The sequence below is a fragment of the Herpailurus yagouaroundi genome, unplaced genomic scaffold, assembly GCF_014898765.1.
Source record: "Herpailurus yagouaroundi ecotype Mexico unplaced genomic scaffold, PumYag 250, whole genome shotgun sequence".
Lineage (NCBI taxonomy): Eukaryota > Metazoa > Chordata > Mammalia > Carnivora > Felidae > Herpailurus > Herpailurus yagouaroundi.
In genome coordinates, this window is record NW_024412467.1 from 26128525 (window position 1) to 26151674 (window position 23150).

A 23150-nucleotide genomic window follows, 5' to 3' on the forward strand; every position below is an offset into this window, starting at 1 on the left:
GTTGTTGTTGTTGTTGTTGTTGTTGTTGTTGTTGTTGTTGTTGTTGTCTGATAACTAAGGCTAGGACTTCTAGTACTATTTTGAACAAGAGTGGTGAGAGTGGACATCCCTGCTGTGTTCCTGATCTTAGGGGGAAAGTTCTCAGCTTTTCCCCATTGAGGATGATATTAGCTGTGGGTCTTTCATATATGGTCTTTATGATGTTGTTGAGGTATGTTTCTTCTATCCCTACATTCTTGAGGATTTTTATCAAGAAAGGGTGCTGTATTTCGACAAATGTTTTTTCTGCATCTACTGAGAGGATCATGTGGTTCTTATCCTTTCTTTTGTCAGTGTCCTGTATCACGTTAATTGATGTGCAGATATTGAACCATCCTGTAGCCCAGGAAAAAAATGCCACTTGATTGTGGTGAATAATTCTTTTATGTATTGTTGGATTCGATTTGCTACTGTTTTGTTGAGAATTTTTGCATTCATGGTCATCAGGGAAATTGGTCTGTAATTCTCCTTCTTAGTGGGGTCTTTGTCTGGTTTTGGAATCAAGGTGATGCTGACCTCATAGAATGAGTTTGGAAGTTTTCCTTCCATTTCTGTATTTAGGAACAGTTTGAGAAGAATAGGTATTAACTCTTCTTGGCTGGTAGAATTCCCCCTGGGAAGCCATCCAGCCCTGGGCTCTTGTTTGTTGGAAGACTTTTTTTTATTACTGATTGAATTTCTTTACTGGTTATAGGTCTGTTCAGCTTTCCCTTTCTTCTTAGGTTATGTGTTTCTAGGAATTTATCCATTTCTTCCAGATTGCCCAATTTGTTGGGGTATAATTGTTCATAATATAATAGTTTGTATTTCTGTGTTGTTGGTTGTGATCACTACTCTTTCATTCATGGTTTTACTTATTTGGGTCTTTTCCTTTTTATTTTTGATAAGTCTGGCCAGGTATTTATCAATTTTGTTTATTCTTTCAAAGAACCAGCTTTTAGTTTCATTGATCTGTTCTCCTGTTGTTTTGATTTTGATATCATTGATTTCTGCTCTAATCTTTGTTATTTACTGTCTTCTGCTGACTTTGGGCTTTATTTGCAGGGTTTTTTTTGTTTTGGTTTGTTTTTCCCCAGATCTTTTAGGTTTAAAGTTAGATTGTGTATTTGAGACATTTCTTCCTTCTTAGGAAGGTCTGGATTGTTATATACTTTACTCTTTTTTTTTTTATTTTTTTTTATTTTTCAACGTTTATTTATTTTTGGGACAGAGAGAGACAGAGCATGAACGGGGGAGGGGCAGAGAGAGAGAGGGAGACACAGAATCGGAAACAGGCTCCAGGCTCCGAGCCATCAGCCCAGAGCCCGACGCGGGGCTCGAACTCACCGACCGCGAGATCGTGACCTGGCTGAAGTCGGACGCTCAACCGACTGCGCCACCCAGGCGCCCCATACTTTACTCTTTTAACTGCCTTTTCTGCATCCCAGAAGTTGGGATTGTTGTGTTTTCATTTTCATCAGTTTTCATGTACTTTTTAATTTCCTCTTTAATTTCTTGGTTAACCAGTTCATTCTTTAATAGGATGTTCTTTAACCTCCAAGTATTTTTGATCTTTCCACATTTTTGTTTTTTGTGGTTGATTCCAAGTTTCATAGCATTATGGTCTGACAGTATGCATGATATGATCTTTGCACATATTGAGGGCTGATTTGTGACCCAGTATGTGATCTATTCTAGAGAATGTTACTTGTGCACTCAAGAAGAATGTGTATTCTGCTCCTTTAGGATGAAATGTTCTGAATATATCTGTTAAGTCCATCAGGTCCAGTGTGTCATTCAAAGCCATTGTTTCCTTGTTGATTTCCTGCTTAGATGATCTGTTCTCTGATGTAAGTGGAGTGTTAAAGTCCCCTACTATTATTGTATTATTATCAATGAGTTTCATTATGTTTATTATTAATTGATTTAATTGATTTATATATTTGCATGCTCTCAAGTTGGGAGCATAAATATTTATAATTGCTAGATCTTCTTGATGGAGAGACCCCTTAATTATGATATAATACACTTCTTCATCTCTTTTTACAGCCTTTGTTTTAAAATCTAGTTAGTCTGATATTAAGTATGGGTACTCTTGCTTACTTTTGATATCCCTTAGCATGATAGACGGTTCTCCATCCCCTCATTTTCAATCTGCAAGTGTCTTTAGATCTAAAGTGAGTCTTTTATTGGCAGCATATAGATGGATCCTGGTTTTTTATACATTTTGATACCCTATGTCTTTTGATTGGAGCATTTAGTCCATTTACATTCAGAGTGATTATTGAAAGATTTGAATTTAGTGCCATTGCATTGCCTGTAGAGTTGAAGTTTCTGGTGATCCTCTCTGGTCCTTTCTAGTATTTGTTTCTTCTGATCTTGTTTTGTTTTGTCTTTCTCTGCTTAAAGAGTCCCTTAAAATGTCTTGCAAGGCTAGTTTAGTGGTCATAAACTCCTTTAGTTTTTGTTAGTCTCGGGAAACTGTTTATCTCTCCTTCCATTCTGAATGACAGCCTTGCTGGATTAAGAATTCTTGGCTGCATATTTTTTGATTTAGCATGTTGAATATATCTAGCCACTCCTTTCTGACCTACCAGATTTCTTTGTACAGATCTACTGCATACCTGATCTGTCGTCCCTTGTAGGTTAAGGACTTTTTTCCCGAACCTTACTGCTTTCATGACTCCTTCCTTGTCTGTCTATTTTGTGAGTTTGACCATGATATGCCTTGGCAATGATCAGCTTTTGTTGAATTTAATGGGAGTTCTCTGCTTCTTGGATTTTGATGTCTGGATCCATCCCCACATTAGAGAAGTTTTCAGTTGTAATTTGCTCACATAAACTTTCTGTCCCTTTTTCTCTCTCTTCATCTTCTGGGACTCCTATGATACGAATGTTAATCCTCTTTAATAAATCACTGAGTTCTTTAAGTCTTGTATAATGATCCTTCTGCCTTTGTCTCACACTTCTGTTCAGCTTCATTTTTTCCCCATAATTTTTCCTTCTGTATCACTGATTTGCTGCTCTGCTTCATCCATCCTCGCCATCATGGCATCCATTCAAGATTGTGCCTTGGTTATAGCATCTTCCGATTTCAGCCTGACAAGATTTTAGCTCTTTTTATCTCTGCAGAAAGGGATTTTTCCTGTGTCTTCTAAGCCTTTTTCAACCCAGCTTGTTCCTATAATTTTGGGGGGGGTGGGGTTAATGTTTATTTTTGGGAGAGAAAGAGAGACAGTGTGAGCAGGGAAGATGCAGAGAGAGAGGGAGACATAGAATCTGAAGCAAGCTCCAGGCTCTGAGCTGTCAGCACAGAGCCCAATGTGGGGCTGGAACTCACAAACTGTGATATCATGACCTGAGCTGAAATCAGACACTTAACTGACCAAGCCACCTAGGCACTCTTGTTTTTTTTTTTTTTAATATTTTATTTATTTTAGGGGAGAGTCCAAGTGGGGAAAGGGCAGAGAGAGGGGTACAGAGGATCTGAAGCAGGCTCTACACTGACAGGCTGACAGCAGTGAGCCCAATATGGGGCTTGAACTCATGAACTGCGAGATCATGACCTGAGCTGAAGTCAGACGCTTAACAGACTGAGCCACCCAGGTACCCCATAATTGTGCTTTTAAATTCTAGTTCATACATCTTACTTATATCTGTGTCAATTAAATCCCTGGCTGTCATTTCTTCCTGCTCTTCTTTTCTGGATGAAGTCTTCTATGTTGTCATTTTGGAGAAAGAAAAAAAATTAATAAAGTAAAATAATAAGTAAAAATCAGGGGCGCCTGGTGGCCCAGTTGGTTAGGCATCTGACATTGGCTCAGGTCAAGATCTCAGGGTTGTGAAGTTCAAGCCCCGTGTCGGGGTCTGTGCTGACAGCTCAGAGCCTGGAGCCTCCTTTGGATTCTGTGTCTCCCTCTCTCTCTCTCTCTGTCTCTCCCCCACTTGTGTGCTTGCTCTCTCTCTCAAAAGTAAAATATACATTAAAAAAATATTAAAAAATATTAAAAATTAAAACAAAATGAAAAAAACTTCAATAAATGAAGTTAGATTTTAGGTGTGTTTCAGTCTGCTTAAGAGAGGCTTGATAGAGAAAAGAGAGAAAAGAAAAAAATAAATAAATTTTTAATAAAATAGAATAGAATAAAAATGTTCTTTATCTAAGAAATAGAAAAAAAAAAACTATAAACAAAAACAGAAGCAAAGAAAATGAACAAATAAACGGAAACCCAAATAAAGCTAGATCCAGTTTCCCCTAGAGCTGAAACACCCCTAGAGCTGCAGCACCCTATGATCTGTAGACTAAACAGGTGGAAGGGATTTGTCCTGGTCTTCTCTGGGAGGGGCCTGCTGTGCTGATTCTCAGGGGGACTTGTTTTAGTGGAAAAGTGGCTCCAAAGTGCAGATGAGTGGGACTTGGTGTAACCAACTCTGGCCTCCACTAGGTGGCTCTGTGTTTCCCTCTGAAGTCTGACCATGCTGGTGGGCTTGGGGAGGGTGGGTAAGGGAAGATGCCCTTTCCTTACCCAGGGAGGGCAACGCTTGGCTGCCTCTGTTCAGGATAGCCTTCATTTCTTTCTTGAGCTGGAACTTGGACTGTGATCTTGAACTGGATTTGATCTTGAAAAGATCAATGGCAGCGTTTGAATTTTATGATTGTCAGAATGGCTTCTGCTACACTTTGGTCTTCCAGCTGGTCTGTTTCCAAGGCTATAAATATTTCTATAGTTGTAATCAAACTACCACTTTCTTGATCTTTCATAACTTCTCCTAGAGCATCTATATTGTATCTGTCATAATCGTTGTATTGTGAAGAACTATACACATTCCTCCCTTCCTTGGTTTTCATTTAATTTGGAGTCTTCTGATCCCTCTGTGCAAACTGTATTTCATTTTGGCATCCATAAATACATTTTCTATCCAAAATACGTAATAAAGCATCTTCAGTGTCACACATCCTTGGTTGAACATAAACAAATCCTCTTGGATAGCAGGTATAAAAATCAAGTAGAGCATACACATGAACTATAGGACCATAATGACCAAATTCCCATTGTAAACCTTCAGTCTGATATTGTGGGCCACATTCCTTACAAACAGAGATGGGGTTGGGAGGGAGGGGTGTGCACAGGTAGCGTGATATGACAGCAACATGAGTCTGGGCAGGGGCATTAATGGGCTCAGTAAACTGTCCACAGATCCTCAGATATTCTCAGCCAAAGGGATCCACTGTGACAGCCCTCTATAAGTTATACTTAATTTTAAAAGAGGGAAAAACTAAAAATTTAAAAATCTTGAAAACAGAGAAAACTGCCAGAGGATTAGCAGAACGGAGTCGCCGGAGCCAAGCGCAGACGAGAGGCCCACGGAAGAGGGTAGGAAGGGCGGCGAGGCGGTGCACGCTCCACGGACTGGCGGGAGGGAGCCGGGGCGGAGGGGCGGCTCGCCAGCTAAGCAGAGCCCCCGAGTCTGGCTTGCAAAAAGCGGAGGGGCCTGACGGACTGTGTTCCGACAGCAAGCGCGACTTAGCGTCTGGGAGGTCATAAGTTAACAGCTCTGCTCAGAAAGCGGGAAGGCTGGAGGACAAAGGGAAGGAGAGCTGCTGAGCCCCCTGACGACAGAGCTCAGTTTGGTGGGGAACAAAGGCGCTCGCCAGCGCCATCTCCCCCGCCCATCCCCCAGCCAAAATCCCAAAGAGAACCAGTTCCTGCCAGGGAACTTGCCCGTTCCGCGCAAACACCTAACTCTGCGCTTCTGCGGAGCCAAACCTCCGGCAGCGGATCTGACTCCCTCCTGCTGCCACAGGGCCCCTCCTGAAGTGGATCACCTAAGGAGAAGCAAGCTAAGCCTGCCCCTCCTGCCCCCGTTCACCTTGCCTACCCACCCCAGCTAAGATGCCAGATCCCCAGCATCACAAGCCTGGCAGTGTGCAAGTAGCCCAGACAGGCCACCCCACCCCACAGTGAATCCCGCCCCTAGGAGAGGGGAAGAGAAGGCACGCACCAGTCTGACTGTGGCCCCAGCGGTGGGCTGGAGGCAGACATCAGGTCTGACTGCGGCTCCGCCCACCAACTCCAGTTATACACCACAGCACAGGGGAAGTGCCCTGCCCGTCCTCACCACGCCAGGGACTATCCAAAATGACCAAGCGGAAGAATTCCCCTCAGAAGAATCTCCAGGAAATAACAACAGCTAATGAGCTGATCAAAAAGGATTTAAATAATATAACAGAAAGTGAATTTAGAATAATAGTCATAAAATTAATCGCTGGGCTTGAAAACAGTATAGCTGACAGCAGAGAATCTCTTGCTACAGAGATCAAGGGACTAAGGAACAGTCACGAGGAGCTGAAAAACGCTTTAAACGAAATGCATAACAAAATGGAAACCACCACGGCTCGGATTGAAGAGGCAGAGGAGAGAATAGGTGAACTAGAAGATAAAGTTATGGAAAAAGAGGAAGCTGAGAAAAAGAGAGATAAAAAAAATCCAGGAGTATGAGGGGAAAATTAGAGAACTAAGTGATACACTAAAAAGAAATAATCTACGCATAATTGGTATCCCAGAGGAGGAAGAGAGAGGGAAAGGTGCTGAAGGGGTACTTGAAGAAATAATAGCTGAGAACTTCCCTGAAGTGGGGAAGGAAAAAGGCATTGAAATCCAAGAGGCACAGAGAACTCCCTTCAGACGTAACTTGAATCGATCTTCTGCACGACATATCATAGTGAAACTGGCAAAATACAAGGATAAAGAGAAAATTCTGAAAGCAGCAAGGGGTAAACGTGCCCTCGCGTATAAAGGGAGACCTATAAGACTCGTGACTGATCTCTCTGTTGAAACTTGGCAGGCCAGAAAGAATTGGCACGAGATTTTCAGTGTGCTAGACAGAAAAAATATGCAGCCGAGAATCCTTTATCCAGCAAGTCTGTCATTTAGAATAGAAGGAGAGCTAAAGGTCTTCCCAAACAAACAAAAACTGAAGGAATTTGTCACCACTAAACCAGCTCTACAAGGGATCCTAAGAGGGATCCTGTGAGACAAAGTACCAGAGACATCGCTACAAGCATAAAACATACAGACATCACAATGACTCTAAACCCATATCTTTCTATAATAACACTGAATGTAGATGGATTAAATGCACCAACCAAAAGACATAGGGTATCAGAATGGATAAAAAAACAAGACCCATCTATTTGCTGTCTACAAGAGACTCATTTTAGACCTGAGGACACCTTGAGATTGAGAGTGAGGGGATGGAGAACTATTTATCATGCTACTGGAAGCCAAAAGAAAGCTGGAGTAGCCATACTTGTATCAGACAAACTAGACTTTAAATTAAAGGCTGTCACAAGAGATGAAGAAGGACATTATATAATAGTGACAGGGTCTATCCATCAGGAAGAGCTAACAATTATAAATGTCTATGCGCCGAATACCGGAGCGCCCAAATATATAAAACAATTACTCATAAACATAAGCAACCTTATTGATAAGAATGTGGTCATTGCAGGGGACTTTAACACCCCACTTACAGAAATGGATAGATCATCTAGACACACGGTCAATAAAGAAACAAGGGCCCTGAATGAGACATTGGATCAGATGGACTTGACAGATATATGTAGAACTCTGCATCCCAAAGCAACAGAATAGACTTTCTTCTCGAGTGCACATGGAACATTCTCCAAGATAGATCATATACTGGGCCACAAACAGCCCTTCATAAGTTTACAAGAATTGAAATCATACCATGCATACTTTCAGACCACAATGCTATGAAGCTGAAATCAACCACAGAAAAAAGTCTGGAAAACCTCCAAAAGCATGGAGGTTAAAAAACACCCTACTAACGAATGAGTGGGTCAGCCAGGCAATTAGAGAAGAAATTAAAAAATATATGGAAATCGGGGCGCCTGGGTGGCGCAGTCGGTTAAGCGTCCGACTTCAGCCAGGTCACGATCTCGCGGTCCGTGAGTTCGAGCCCCGCGTCGGGCTCTGGGCTGATGGCTCAGAGCCTGGAGCCTGTTTCCGATTCTGTGTCTCCCTCTTTCTCTGCCCCTCCCCCGTTCATGCTCTGTCTCTCTCTGTCCCAAAAATAAATAAACGTTGAAAAAAAAATTAAAAAAAAAAAAAATATATGGAAACAAACAAAAATGAAAATACAACAATCCAAACGCTTTGGGACGCAGCGAAGGCAGTCCTGAGAGGAAAATACATTGCAATCCAGGCCTATCTCAAGGAACAAGAAAAATCCCAAATACAAAATCTAACAGCACACCTACAGGAAATAGAAGCAGAACAGCAAAGGCAGCCTAAACCCAGCAGAAGAAGAGAAATAATAAAGATAAGAGCAGAAATAAACAATATAGAATCTAAAAAAACTGTAGAGCAGATCAACGAAACCAAGAGTTGGTTTTTTGAAAAAATAAACAAAATTGACAAACCTCTAGTCAGGCTTCTCAAAAAGAAAAGGGAGATGACCCAAATAGATAAAATCATGAATGAAAATGGAATTATTACAACCAATCCCTCAGAGATACAAACAATTATCAGGGAATACTATGAAAAATTATATGCCAACAACTTGGACAACCTGGAAGAAATGGACAAATTCCTGAACACCCACACTCTTCCAAAACTCAATCAGGAGGAAATAGAAAGCTTGAACACACCCATAACCAGCAAAGAAATTGAATCGGTTATCAAAAATCTCCCAACAAATAAGAGTCCAGGACCAGATGGCTTCCCAGGGGAGTTCTACCAGATGTTTAAAGCAGAGATAATACCTATCCTTCTCAAGCTATTCCAAGAAATAGAAAGGGAAGGAAAACTTCCAGACTCACATTATGAAGCCAGTATTACTTTGATTCCTAAACCAGACAGAGACCCAGTAAAAAAAGAGAACTACAGGCCAATATCCCTGATGAATATGGATGCAAAAATTCTCAATAAGATACTAGCAAATCGAATTCAACAGCATATAAAAAGAATTATTCACCGTGATCAAGTGGGATTCATTCCTGGGATGCAGGGCTGGTTCAACAATCACAAATCAATCAACGTGATACATCACATTAACAAAAAAAAAAGAGAAGAACCATATGATCCTGTCAATCGATGCAGAAAAGGCCTTTGACAAAATCCAGCACCCTTTCTTAATAAAAGTGCTTGAGAAAGTCGGGATAGAAGGAACATACTTGAAGATCATAAAAGCCATTTATGAAAAGCCCACAGCTAACATCATCCTCAACGGGGAAAAACTGAGAGCTTTTTCCCTGAGATCAGGAACACGACAGGGATGCCCACTCTCACCGCTGTTGTTTAACATAGTGCTGGAAGTTCTAGCATCAGCAATCAGACAACAACAGGAAATCAAAGGCATCCAAATTGGCAAAGATGAAGTCAAGCTTTCGCTTTTTGCAGATGACATGATATTATACATGGAAAATCCGATAGACTCCACCAAAAGTCTGCTAGAACTCATACATGAATTCAGCCAAGTTGCAGGATACAAAATCAATGTATAGAAATCAGTTGCATTCTTATACACTAATAATGAAGCAACAGAAAGACAAATAAAGAAACTGATCCCATTCACAACTGCACCAAGAAGCATAAAATACCTAGGAATAAATCTAACCAAAGATGTAAAGGATCTGTATGCTGAAAACTATAGAAAGCTTATGAAGGTAATTGAAGAAGATTTGAAGAAATGGAAAGACATTCCCTGCTCATGGATTGGAAGAATAAATATTGTCAAAATGTCAATACTACCCAAAGCTATCTACACATTCAATGCAATCCCAATCAAAATTGCACCAGCATTCTTCTCGAAACTAGAACAAGCAATCCTAAAATTCATATGGAACCACAAAAGGCCCCGAATAGCCAAAGTAATTTTGAAGAAGAAGACCAAAGCAGGAGGCATCACAATCCCAGACTTTAGCCTCTACTACAAAGCCGTCATCATCAAGACAGCATGGTATTGGCACAAAAACAGACACATAGACCAATGGAATAGAATAGAAACCCCAGAACTAGACCCACAAACGTATGGCCAACTAATCTTTGACAAAGCAGGAAAGAACATCCAATGGAAAAAAGACAGTCTCTTTAACAAATGGTGCTGGGAGAACTGGACAGCAACATGCAGAAGGTTGAAACTAGACCACTTTCTCACACCATTCACAAAAATAAACTCAAAATGGATCAAGGACCTGAATGTGAGACAGGAAACCATCAAAACCTTAGAGGAGAAAGCAGGAAAAGACCTCTCTGACCTCAGCCGTAGCAATCTCTTACTCAACACATCCCCAAAGGCAAGGGAATTAAAAGCAAAAGTGAATTACTGGGACCTTATGAAGATAAAAAGCTTCTGCACAGCAAAGGAAACAACCAACAAAACTAAAAGGCAACCAACGGAATGGGAAAAGATATTTGCAAATGACATATCAGACAAAGGGCTAGTATCCAAAATCTATAAAGAGCTCACCAAACTCCACACCCGAAAAGCAAATAACCCAGTGAAGAAATGGGCAGAAAACATGAATAGACACTTCTCTAAAGAAGACATCCGGATGGCCAACAGGCACATGAAAAGATGTTCAGCGTCGCTCCTTATCAGGGAAATACAAATCAAAACCACACTCAGGTATCACCTCATGCCAGTCAGAGTGGCCAAAATGAACAAATCAGGAGACTATAGATGCTGGAGAGGATGTGGAGAAACGGGAACCCTCTTGCACTGTTGGTGGGAATGCAAATTGGTGCAGCCGCTCTGGAAAGCAGTGTGGAGGTTCCTCAGAAAATTAAAAATAGACCTACCCTATGACCCAGCAATAGCACTGCTAGGAATTTATCCAAGGGACACAGGAGTACTGATGCATAGGGGCACTTGTACCCCAATGTTCATAGCAGCACTCTCAACAATAGCCAAATTATGGAAAGAGCCTAAATGTCCATCAACTGATGAATGGATAAAGAAATTGTGGTTTATATATACAATGGAATACTACGTGGCAATGAGAAAAAATGAAATATGGCCTTTTGTAGCACCGTGGATGGAACTGGCGAGTGTGATGCTAAGTGAAATAAGCCATACAGAGAAAGACAGATACCATATGGTTTCACTCTTATGTGGATCCTAAGAAACTTAACAGGAACCCATGGGGGAGGGGAAGGAAAAAAAAAAAAAAGAGGTTAGAGTGGGAGAGAGCCAAAGCATAAGAGACTGTTGAGAACTGAGAGCAAACTGAGGGTTGATGGGGGGTGGGAGGGAGGAGAGGGTGGGTGATGGGTATTGAGGAGGGCACCTTTTGGGATGAGCACTGGGTTTTGTATGGAAACCAATTTGACAATAAATTTCATATATAAATAAAAAAACAAAAACAAAAACAAAAACAAAAAAAACAAAAAAAATAAAATAAAAAAAAAATAAAAATCTTGAAAACAGAGTATCATCATTTAGTAAGTACAGCCAATTGCTTTCCTTTTTCAAATACATATCTTTGTGTAATATTTTGTGTAGGACATTTTCAGCTATGAAAGTCACTAAATCCAAGTATCTAAACAAAATGAACATTCAGACCTTCAAATCACTGTTATTTCAATTTAAAAACATTTTTTGTTCTGCTAAATGTCAAACTTAGAAAACTTATATTAAGGTGAAGCCTCATAAGCCAAGACCCCTGTCCCCCATTGGACATGTCTCATGAGGACATGCATTTGCTATTGTGTTAAGATGATTTTTTTTTAACTTTAGCATAACCTAGCATATTTAAAATAATAAAATAATTTTTATTTCCTTTGTACATTCTCCTTTTCTGTTTTTCTTATTTTTAATGCATGGAATATATAATGTGCATCTATATGTATAAATTATGTTTTATACATTTATGTATTTGTTTTAAACAATATAATTATTTATTAACATAGTGGCACATAGTTTTATATATCAGAGGTTATGTATCACACATTATAATCTTATATCAAGAGGGTTCAAATTTATTTTACTTATAACTTGGATAATCAATAAGTTTGAAGACTGTGCCTCTTGATGGCAGGTACCATGCCTTAGTCCCACTGGGGTCCCCACCATAGGGAGTCCCTTTACATAGTGGATTCTCAACATATGTTTGAACAAATGAGTATTTTAGTAAATGAATGGTTTCCCAGTATGAGAATTATACTAGGTCTTAACATTTTTTCCTGATAAGAAAACATTTCAAACAGGTAGCATTTGTGTTTTCAGATGCCTGTACAAATGTAAGTGACACCTTTTGTGTACACTGCTTTAGAAAGAGCATGAGAGAGGACCTGGTAACACAGTAAGTCATAATTGTACAAATGGAAACATGTAGGTTGCCCCATTTTTGTCATTTTTAAGCTTGTAGCATTGAAAATGAAATACCAAACATCATTTTGCTTTGGGTCATATTGAAAACTTGATGAATTTGTTAAGATACTGCATTTTGGTCCATTTTTAAATAAAAATAACTTACAGTTTAACTGTTATTTTTACATACATTATCACATTTTATCCTTCCAACAACCTCATTGGAGTAAGATTTTATTTTCCCCGTTTGGCTGATTTTTAAAATTTGAAGAATCAGAAAAGGAATCAGACTTGTTCAAGATACTAGACTTAGGACCTCAGCCCTGTTCTTCTGTCTCTAAATTCTAATTTTATCATTCTTATTGGAGAAGTATATAGGGTATAGGAGACCAGAGAGATAACAATACTATATAATTTTGCACATCCTAATATTTTGTAAATAATTGGATTAAAAAAGCACTTTGTGCCTTTCTCTGTCCGAGGTACCCCTAACAAGGTACGAAGAGGGAGAGCTGCCACTTTCCCTGAATGAGGGCTCATAGGCTTTGGTCTCATAGTCCTACTCCAGGTGAAGAAACAAGTGGCGGCTTGCTAAAAGGACAGTATGTGTATTCAGTTTTCCTTTTTCTGTGAAAAACAGTGACTTATACTGGATCATTTCAATGTATGATAGAATTATAAATGTTACTATAATGAAAGATAAAAATATCAGGAAGAATAAAGAGGTTACTTTTGTTTTTGGATAAAACTGTACCAGAATCTTCCCTATGCAGTAAATTTGGTAGAGTAATAAAAGGAAGCATGGATTTTGAAGATGGAAGAGCAACTGCATAATTGTTAATAATAACTTCAAGAGAAAAAATAACTTAGAATTCAGATATTGGAAAGAAATTTTGTTGCAGAGTCAGAGAAACAAAATCCTAGCAATAAAATGAGTTGTTGTTACTACCTTTCCTGCTCCTTCTTGCTACTATTGAGTTCCCGTGCCTTTGTAGTTGATAGTCCTTACAATAAACTTTATATCCAGCGTTATAGATAATGCAGATGTAGGCTAATGTAGGTAAACAGCTTGTCAAAGTCAGATGCTACCATCAAAGCCCTTTCTATCTTGCTATACTGCTTCTTCAATTTCATCATTTCAAACATTTAACAACCAATTGCTTAGTAGTTTTAATTGTCACAGTTAGGCTTAAAAGATACTTATTGAAAGATTTAAAAGATTTTTATCACAAATGGCAAGATTTCATTCTTTTTAAGGCTAATGTTTCACTTAAGGCTAATATTGCATCACATCTTCTTTATCCATTTATTTATCTATGGATATTTAGGTTGCCTCCATATGTTGGCACTGTATATAATGTTACAGTAAACATAGGGATGCATATATCTTTTTATATTAGTGTTTTTGTTTTCTTTGAGTAAATACCCAGTAGTGGAATTACTAGATCATATGGTATTTCTATTTTTAGTTTTTTTGAGGACCCTCCATAACTGTTCTGCACAGTGGCTGCACGAATTTACATTCCCACTAACAGTGCACAAGGGTTCCCTTTTCTCTACATCCTTACAAACACTTGTTATTTCTTGTCTTTTTGATACTAGTTGTTGTGGCTGGTGTGAGGTGACAATACGGAAGGACCTAGAAGATATTATGCTAAGTAAAATTAGTCAGACACAGAAAGACAAATACCATACAATTTTGCTTTTATGTGGAATCTAAAAACCAACAAAAAAACAGAAACAGACCCATAAAGAAGAAAAACTATTATTTACCAAAAGGTTAAGGAATAGGAGGATGGACAAAGTGAGCAAAGGGGAGTGGGAGGTGTAGGCTTCCAGTTATGGCATGAATAAGTCACCGTTGAAAGATACAACATAGGGAATACAGTCAATGGTAGTGTAATAGTGTTGTGTGGTGATCGGTGGTTAGGTACACTTATGAGCATAGCATAATATTTAGAGTTGTTAAATCACTATGTTGTACACCTGAAACTAATGTAACATTTTTATCAACCATGTCTCGTTAAAAAAATTTTTTTAATGTTCATTTATTTTTTAGAGAGAGACAGAATGCGAGCAGGGGAGGGGCAGAGAGAGAGAGGGAGACACAGAATCCAAAGTAAGCTCCAGGCTCTGAGCGGTCAGCACAGAGCCTGACACAGGTCTTGAACTCGTGAACAGTAAGATCATGACCTGGACCTGAGCCGATGCCGGATGCTCAACCCACTGAGCCACCCAGGCCGAGACCAAATGTTGAGAATACGGACTTTATTTATTAGGAATGAATAAACTAAAACATGAAGACCTGGAACTTAAAACCCTTTCTCTATTCCAGCAAAACTAATTTTATTGCAGAATATTTAGGCCTTTCTGTCTGCCAATACTGATACAGTTCCTGGTTACCTTTTTTTAATAGGCAGTAATTTCAATAATGTGCCTTAAGAGTGTAATTGAATAATTTATTTCAGAAAAAAAAAGTTTTTTCATGTAGTGTTTCAGTTTTACCAAAAAAAGTACATTGTGGGATATATATAGTATTTTTCAATCTATTTTTATCTGTAGACTAGGACTGATAACTGCCTTAGGGCATAGGGGTTAAAAACAGGAAATGTGGTTTATAAAGTAGGTAGTATCTCCAGAGTTTCCAAAGTTTGATTTCTTATAGTACTGACTGAAGAGTATCATGTTTCAAAACAACATTAGGCAGCGTACCTTGAAATCAGTCTGTGTTTAAAGGAGTCGTCTGTCCAATTAAGACAGGAAATGCTTCATGGAAAAGTTTGCACTCTTGGTATAGGTTCAAGTAGTGTAGCAGTTGTTTTCTGTAATTATGCACTGTTCTTTCTCTCCAGCTCTGTTTTAGACAGTCTTTATGTAGTTAGATTGAGCATAAGTCTCATGTAAATTTTAGTAAATTTCCTTTGACTTTTGTGTTTTGATTAAAATTTTATTTTAGTGTTTTAATGGAAAGTTTTGTCTTTATCATAGTTGAGAAGGAGCATATATTATAGTTATTAATTATAGTAATTAGAAAATCCAAGTTAAGAAAACAAAAAGGCATGAAAAAGCAAGGTTATAATTTTTATGGCCTTGAATGACAGTTTTTCAGAACTGATCAAAACTGAAAACCCTTGACTCAGCAATTCCATTTCTAGGAATATATCATACATAAATTATTCTATGAGAATATAAGGATTGATGTTCACTGCAGAATTATTTATAGTAGTATATAATTGTCTAATATAATAGAAGAATAAATTATGAATAAATAAAAAAATGAATAAATCGTAAATAACAGAATAAAACAATTATGGTACATCCATAATATAGGATACAAGGCAGCACTTGAAAATGATAAGGTAAATATATATACACTGGCATGGAAGAATGTTTGTGATATGTTACATAATGAAGTAAACAAGTTTTACTTGGAATGTGTAGTGTAATCTCATTTTTTAGAGGAAAAAATTATATTCAAGGGAAGAGATTTGGAAGACTACATGCCATACTAAGGAGACTGATGGAGAAGTTTATTGGACTTTTATTTGTTATTATGAAAACTTATTCTTCTGTGTTGTTTTAATTTTCAGTGAGCATTTAATGTTTTTCAAAATAAGAAATCAAGAAGAAAGACCTGATTAATCCAAAACGTTCACTATTCTGTTCTTATAAAGACATTCTTTAGAGAAGTCTGCTTAGTGATTTGTCCAAATTACTATTATAAGAGGAGTCAGACCCATTTATGTAACACTTTTTAATTTATAAAACATTTTCCCATACTTGAAAGAATACCTGAAGCTCCAGTTAATTAACTGATTGTCCAGCTAAAATGTAAATCCAAGCCATTCCATACACACCTGTACATTATCTATTATAGGTTATTGCTAGGCATTATTTCATGAGATTGGCCCAAAAGCAACACTAAGATCCTTCCAACATGTCAGGGAATTGTTTTTTTCACAATGGTGCTGAGGATTTCATCAGAGCCCTCTGTTTACCAGTGTGGGTTTTAGTGTTTGCTGAACAATTTTCTTTTGTGCAGTTACTTTCTTGTGCTGTTTTATAGATAATGTAAGCCTCTCTCCCGTGTGCAAGATGATTGTGTTCTCTTAATTCTGGTAGTGTCCCCATTAGAATGTGAGGAGAGGGGGCATTATTTTTTATGAAATTGCTCTTATTTTGGTCACTACTATATCTCTAGTGCCTGGAAGAGAGTCTGCCATGTAATAGTAATAGGCACTCAATAAATATTTTTAGTAGTATGCCCATTCCAAAATCAAGTGCCCTCCCTATTTGATTAAAAGAAGAAAATGGCAAATAGAGCAAAAAAAAAAAGACTTCTTTTCCACTTTCATGTATGAAAATCAAGACCTTCATTGTTGAAGAAGGTGGTATGTGGTCCAGGCCCAATTACAGGAAGTTCACCCTGCGAGAAGAAGCCTACAGGTTCTTGCCCAGAGCAGAGATGAGCTTTGTTTTCTCCATGGGGAATTTCCACACTGGGCTACTAGATTAATTGCTAACTGATAGTCTAGATTGATACTGTGTGGGTGGGGACACTTTTTTGGTCAAATAGCATGACACATTTCTAATTTTATATTCACAGAGTATAGGAGATACATATTATAAATACTTAGAAGTTGTTCTCAGTCCCTTGGAAAGTTGTGGGGGCTTATCTAAATGGGAACCTTTTTAAAAACAATACTTATTACTAAATCATAATAATGTAGCATTTGTAACTCCAAGAAACAGTCAGTTTGCCTTATTTTTCTGTGTGCACTATTCACATGGACAGCTCATTTCCTTGTAGTACAGTAAAATGTGGCATTTATGGCCCACTAATGTTGAAGCTAAAGCTAAAAACCTGGTTTCCTAACACATTTACTAAATGTTCATTATGTCCTAATATATCTGAGCTCTTTCTGAGTATCAAGCCTATAGTGAGCATTCAAAAATGTTGTTTATTATTTGATTGAAATAGCTGTTTGCTAAGTATATAGCCAGAAAAACAAAGCATATTTGTAAAACTAATGTATTTAGACTTAACAGTATTCTATGCTGCTATACTTAATTGATTCAAACTATATTTTTCAAATGGATCCTGAAAAATTATTTCAAAAGGACTGTTTTTTGTTTTCTTTAACCCTATGAGAAGTAAGAGATGCATGCTTTAGCAGAGTATCTCCTTTACACATAAACTGAGGCATGTACATTTTTAGTGAATGGCTCTAGTACAAAATTATATATTATTTAAAACTTTTCTCAGATGTATTTGTTCACTCATTCATTCACTTATCAATTTATTTAAGAGGGTTAAGGGAGCTTACTAGTGAGCAAGACCCACATGGCGTTTGCCTTCTTTTATTTCTGAACTTGTGCTACAGGCCAGCCACTGTGGTAGGTAGTAAGGATACAAAGACGAGGGTAAGTGAAGGGTGATGCCCATGCATGTGGAGTTAACAATCTAGCAAGGTAGATAGATATTAATCAGGTCATCTTATAAATCAGTGGAAAGCTGTTACAGTGGGAGGAGAGAGAGCTGGTGCCAAGAGGACATGAGAGGTCTTCCTTAACAATTGCTAGTATGTTCTATTCAGCCCTTCTTTCCAAACCAGTGCACAGTATGACAAAACAGTTCCACCAAAATTCCAACTTCTAGAGAACTTTGTGTAAACTAGCAAAACAAGAGTATAGTCAAAGACAAATCTCTCCAGTTCCAGCACATCCCAGTAACATTTGGTATTGTATCTGGGCAGTCTGCCTCTGTCTTGTTCTTAAGCTGTTCAGAGATCGCTGGTGCCACTCAAAAGAACTTTACCTACAATTAGGATATGCTGCAGCCTGGTGACAGTCATGATGTGTTAGAATGTCCAATCTTCAGGGGCACCTGGGTGGCTCAGTCGGTTAAGCATCCGACTTTGGCTCAAGTTATGATCCCATGGTTAATGGGTTCGAGCCCCGCATCGGGCTCTGTGCTAACAGTTCAGAGCCTGGAGCCTGCCTCAGATTCTGTGTCTCCTTCTCTCTCTACCCCTCCCCCACTTGTGCTCTGTCTCTCAAAAATAAACATTTAAAAAAAAACAAGAATGTCCAATCTTCTCAATGTGTGTTTCAGAAAAAGAAATTGGTGTACTTTTTCTAGTTATCATACCTATTACCCAACTATTTATGTCTTTGTTAAAAAAAAAAATGTACCTGAAATGTGTGTACTGTTCTGTAATCTACAAAGTGCTCCCTACCATGGAGATAAGTTCTCTTAGGGTGGGGCCATTTCTGTTTTGCTCTCTTTTGTACACCATCACCTGTCAGTGCCTAGCACATAATAGATACACAAAAAATATTTAAAGAATAAGGGAATAAATATATATCACATTTTTGTAACAGCTCTGATAGCAAAACAGACATTGTAATGTCTACATTTTGTAAAGTAGGCAGTTGTCTAAAAGGTGAACTGATCTTTGTCTAGGGTCATATCATTATGTATAGATAAGCCAGGACTTTGATCCCAAGTCTTCTGGCTTTACATTGAGTATTCTTTCTGTTACCTCAATGAACTTGAAAGTCATCATCAACCATTAATGTTAATAATCTTAAAATTAGAATAAAGTCTAGTCGGAAGGAAACATATACCACCAAAATCAACTACAAAATGGTCCCTTTGTGATAGACATGGAACTTTTGAAAATAGTACCATAACCTAAAATAAAATCCTGGTCCTGTCTCCAGGTACCGTGACCATGGTCCCTTTAAACCCTGCCATCCACTTCAAGGCCTCAGCCAATTTAATAACAAAATTTATGTACAACTCTTCTCTGATGGCTCTAGGATCTTTCTTGGCATCCTTACTACCTCTTCCTTGCTTTATAAATCTAACCTGTTCCATTCAAGGAAGTTAGCTCAGCTGTTAGTGGGAAGACCCAATTTTACGTTCTCCAAAACCCAAATCTGTTCTCTTTCAACTCTGAGTAATTGTATTTCTCTCCTTTTGTCATGATCTCCATGTACTTTCCTCTTTGAGGTCAGAAAAGAGCAAATTGATCAGTCTAGCCATCCAAAAGAAGATTGCTACCTTCTGTCACCTGTGTTTTGATGGGGTCCTTTGACATAGTGCCACATGAGCAAGTGAGGCAACCTCTGGCATCCTGCCACTGTTATAGGCTTTTTTTTGGGGGGGGGGGGGGAGTACAGATCTTTGAAAGAATTGACATCTTCCTACAGCTAGAATTGGAGCAACACTTTTTAAAAATTTATTTATTTTGAGAAAGAGAGAGAAAGAGGTAGAGGGAGAGGGAGAATCCCACGCAGACTCTACACTGTCAGCGTAAAGTCTGACATGGGTCTTGATCTCATGAACTGTGAGATCATGACCTGAGCCAAAATCAAGAGTTGGACACTAAATGGGCTGAGATCATGACCTAAGCTGAAGTTAGACACTCAACCAACTGAGCCAGAAAACTCAAAAAGCAGTTAAAACCAAAGGGTTAATCTATGTTTAGTTTTTTAGAAACACATCTGAAAGGCTCAGTGTTAGACCCCTGAGTGAGTAGGGTAGGTACTAGGTTGGCTAGTGTGTAGGGTGTGATACTGGTTTTGTTTCTCCTTAGGCTGATAACTGGCTATTGAGTGGAATAAAGAGAAAGGAATTGAAATTCTTAACTAGGAAGATCACAGAGATCTTATCTGTTTCATGTTTGTGAACCTTCAGACCTCAGTCTCTAGACACGGACGCTGTCTAGTCTCTAGGTCCAGTGCCCTTCCTCCACTCCTCCCAAATACTATTCTTTAACCTTTCAAGAACTTGACAAAAAGGAAATCACAAGTAAATGTTTCACAAATTAGTATAAAACAAAGATTTTGTTTTACAGTATAAAACCCTTTCATACTACGGATTTGCTACATACAACTTAAAACACCTATATGAATACTAGTACATTAGGGTAAAACATAACAACTAAGCACTTTGGGGTCTTACACATACTGGGGATATACACATATTCTACTTGAAAAACCTAATGTCTCACTAAATCTGATGTGTGCCTATCAGAGTCCACCATGAAGTAGAATCTCAACAAATTGATGTTAAATGAATGAATGAGAACTTTTAGCCATTCCCTTAGAACTAACAACAATTTCAGCCCAATATGCAGTAAAAAATACTTATCTCTGTATTTAACACAATGGGTAGCTTTTTAGAGAGAGACAATCATTTATTTTCATATTTTTAAAATTTTTAAGTTCTTAACACCAGCATATACATTGCTTTGGAAGGTTATAATAATATTTCACAAATCTCCTGTAAGTTAGCATGTATTTTTCATATGCATTCAATTTAATGTTATCTTTTTGAACCCTTACTGACCTGACATGTGGTTTGATCAGGAATTCTCTTTCTGTTCATCCCTAGGGACAGAAACTTTTTTCCTCCCTTTTCCCTCCAACATTACCACTTATTCCTTGAAGCAGTTGTTGTTTTATTTTTTGGTGGGGGGGGGGTATTATTTCATTTTCTCTATTCAAAAAAAAGTAAGTCTCCAAGAAATACAGGTTCTTGTTTTTGTTTTTTGTTTTTTTTTTTTTCTCAATTTGTTACGGTTGAGGCTGTGTGTTCCTTTTAGCATACTATCCTTGTGAAACCTGTGGTCAACCTAAAACAGGAAGCTTGATTTTGTTTTCATATTTTTTTTATTAACAGCAATATAGTTCTGATGGTGGAAAGTGTCCTGTGATTTTATTCTTATTATTCACAGCTTTGCCTTTAGAATTATATTGAGTAATTTAGATTTATGTCTTTTACAGGGTATTTTATTAGTAATGCTCCAGTCTGATGGGTTCTTGCCAGGAAATGTTTTTCCTATCAGGGTCAGAGTAGGAGTTGAGTTGATAGCATGTGACACTGGCTTGCTTTATTCTAAGTTTAATTTTCTGCTTTTTAGTCAGCATTCTGACCCACGTTTACATTGAAGAATTTTAGAGGTTAAAAATTGCCCTCACATTTCTAGTCATCACTGCTGGAACATTTCTAGCACCCAACCTCTTGACATTTGTTCATATGCATTGACAGGATCCTGGTTTTCACCAAGAGCAGAGACTGTTGAATTTCTTTTTTATTTTTAATTTTTTTTAATGTTTTTAGTATTTATTTTTGAGAGAGAGAGAGAGAGAGAGAGAGAGAGAGAGAGAGAGACAAAGAGAGAGAGAGAGAGACAAAGTGCAAGCGAGGGAGGGGCAAAGAGACGGAGAGACACAGAATCCAAAGCAGGCACGGGGCTCTGAGCTGTCAGCACAGAGCCCAACAGGGGGCTCAAATCCACGAACTGCAAGATCATGACCTAAGCTGAAGTTGGACACTCAGCCAACTGAGCCACCCAGGCGTCCTGAAACTGTTGAATTTCTTAAGTTCCTTATATCATCATTGGCCTAAGATTATGCTTCTATTTTTAGTAACTATATACATGGCGTGTATGTGTGTGTCTGTCTCTCTCTATCTATAGAGATAGAGACAGACAGACAGAGAGATATACGAGCTAGTCTTTTACAGGGTTGCAGTTTAAAAATTCTTGACCTGAGCACAGTGATTATGAACTCAGGAACCAGAGAGCCCTTCCCTGCTTTCCTCCACTCACTTTGAAAGAACTATCCAGAGAGCAAGGAACAAGATGAGGCATACTGACTGAGGTGGTCATAGTCATCAGAGACAGATGTTACACCCAGGTCTCCCTGTTGCTCTGATTGTAGCAGGTAAACAATCCAAGGGAACAACTCTGTGGTATGCCTTTCCTCTTAGAGGAAGAAAGCTTTTCTGGTCTTGAGCACAAGGTAGTTTATTTCACTTTCACTTATAATAGGTTCCTTATATTTTCCTCGCTTACCTCCCAGATAAGACTTGTTACCTTGCAATTAGTTAATTTCAACTAATTTCTGGATTATATTTGTTTACTCTTCAACAGATTTCTTAATTTTTCCACCAGAAAAATAGAATACCTGAGCCTCTCCATATTCCAAAGTATATATAAATTGGCTTCTTAAAAGAAAAATAGTGTGCCTATTTAAAACTATAGCATATGACAGAATCAAAAACTAGTTATACATTTAGAATCTAAAACTGTCAATTCAGAAAGTTGGTTATAGTTCTTGGCTTTTAAATTCTCAACCTTTCTAAATCATCAGTAGCTTAGATGACATAATGGGAAAAGACTCTCCTTAACACTGTAACATTGTTACTGTTAACATCCATGATTTTACAATAGAGAATTTTCTCTGTTTTGGTATAAAAGGAATTCTCAATATTTGCAATTAATTCTAGAAGGCATTCTGAAATAATATTCCACTCCAAGTAAAAATAATTTCTTTGGAATTAAAGTAAACCAGCTTCTTGTTTTCACATTTTTTTTCTTGCAAAATAATGATAATTGAAAGTTCTTAATGAGCCCTGTGGTTACCTGGACCAATCACATGCATTATTTCCTATAATCCTCACTACAAGCCTGCAAGGTAGGTACTGTTCTTACACTTTTTAATGGGAGAGAAACCTGGGCTCCCAGTTTTCTTGCCGAAAGTCATAGCTTGTAGGCGACAAAACTGACTTCAGACTCCTGCACTACTAAATCTTGCACACACCTGCTATTGAGTGCCTACTTTTGAGTGAAGTAGTATTTGTTAATTCTTTACTGTCCTTAAATCTTGTATTTTGACTACCTTTAACTTGCTTTACAAAATGAGATTGTGATTTTTGTCAGACATTCCTCCCAGAAGTAATTTTTTAAGATCAAAATAGCCTGCATAAGTTAACTTTTACC

At 38.1% G+C, this 23150-nt stretch overlaps 1 protein-coding gene and 1 pseudogene across 1 annotated transcript in view; one reads left to right on the forward strand and one right to left on the reverse strand.

Annotated features, from left to right (window-relative positions):
• The window catches only part of EXOC2 (exocyst complex component 2), a 277362-nt gene that overhangs the window by 236356 nt on the left and 17856 nt on the right, over positions 1-23150 (forward strand). The window lies entirely within an intron of this gene.
• LOC121020433 (serine/arginine-rich splicing factor 10-like) lies at positions 4396-17800 on the reverse strand (annotated as a pseudogene).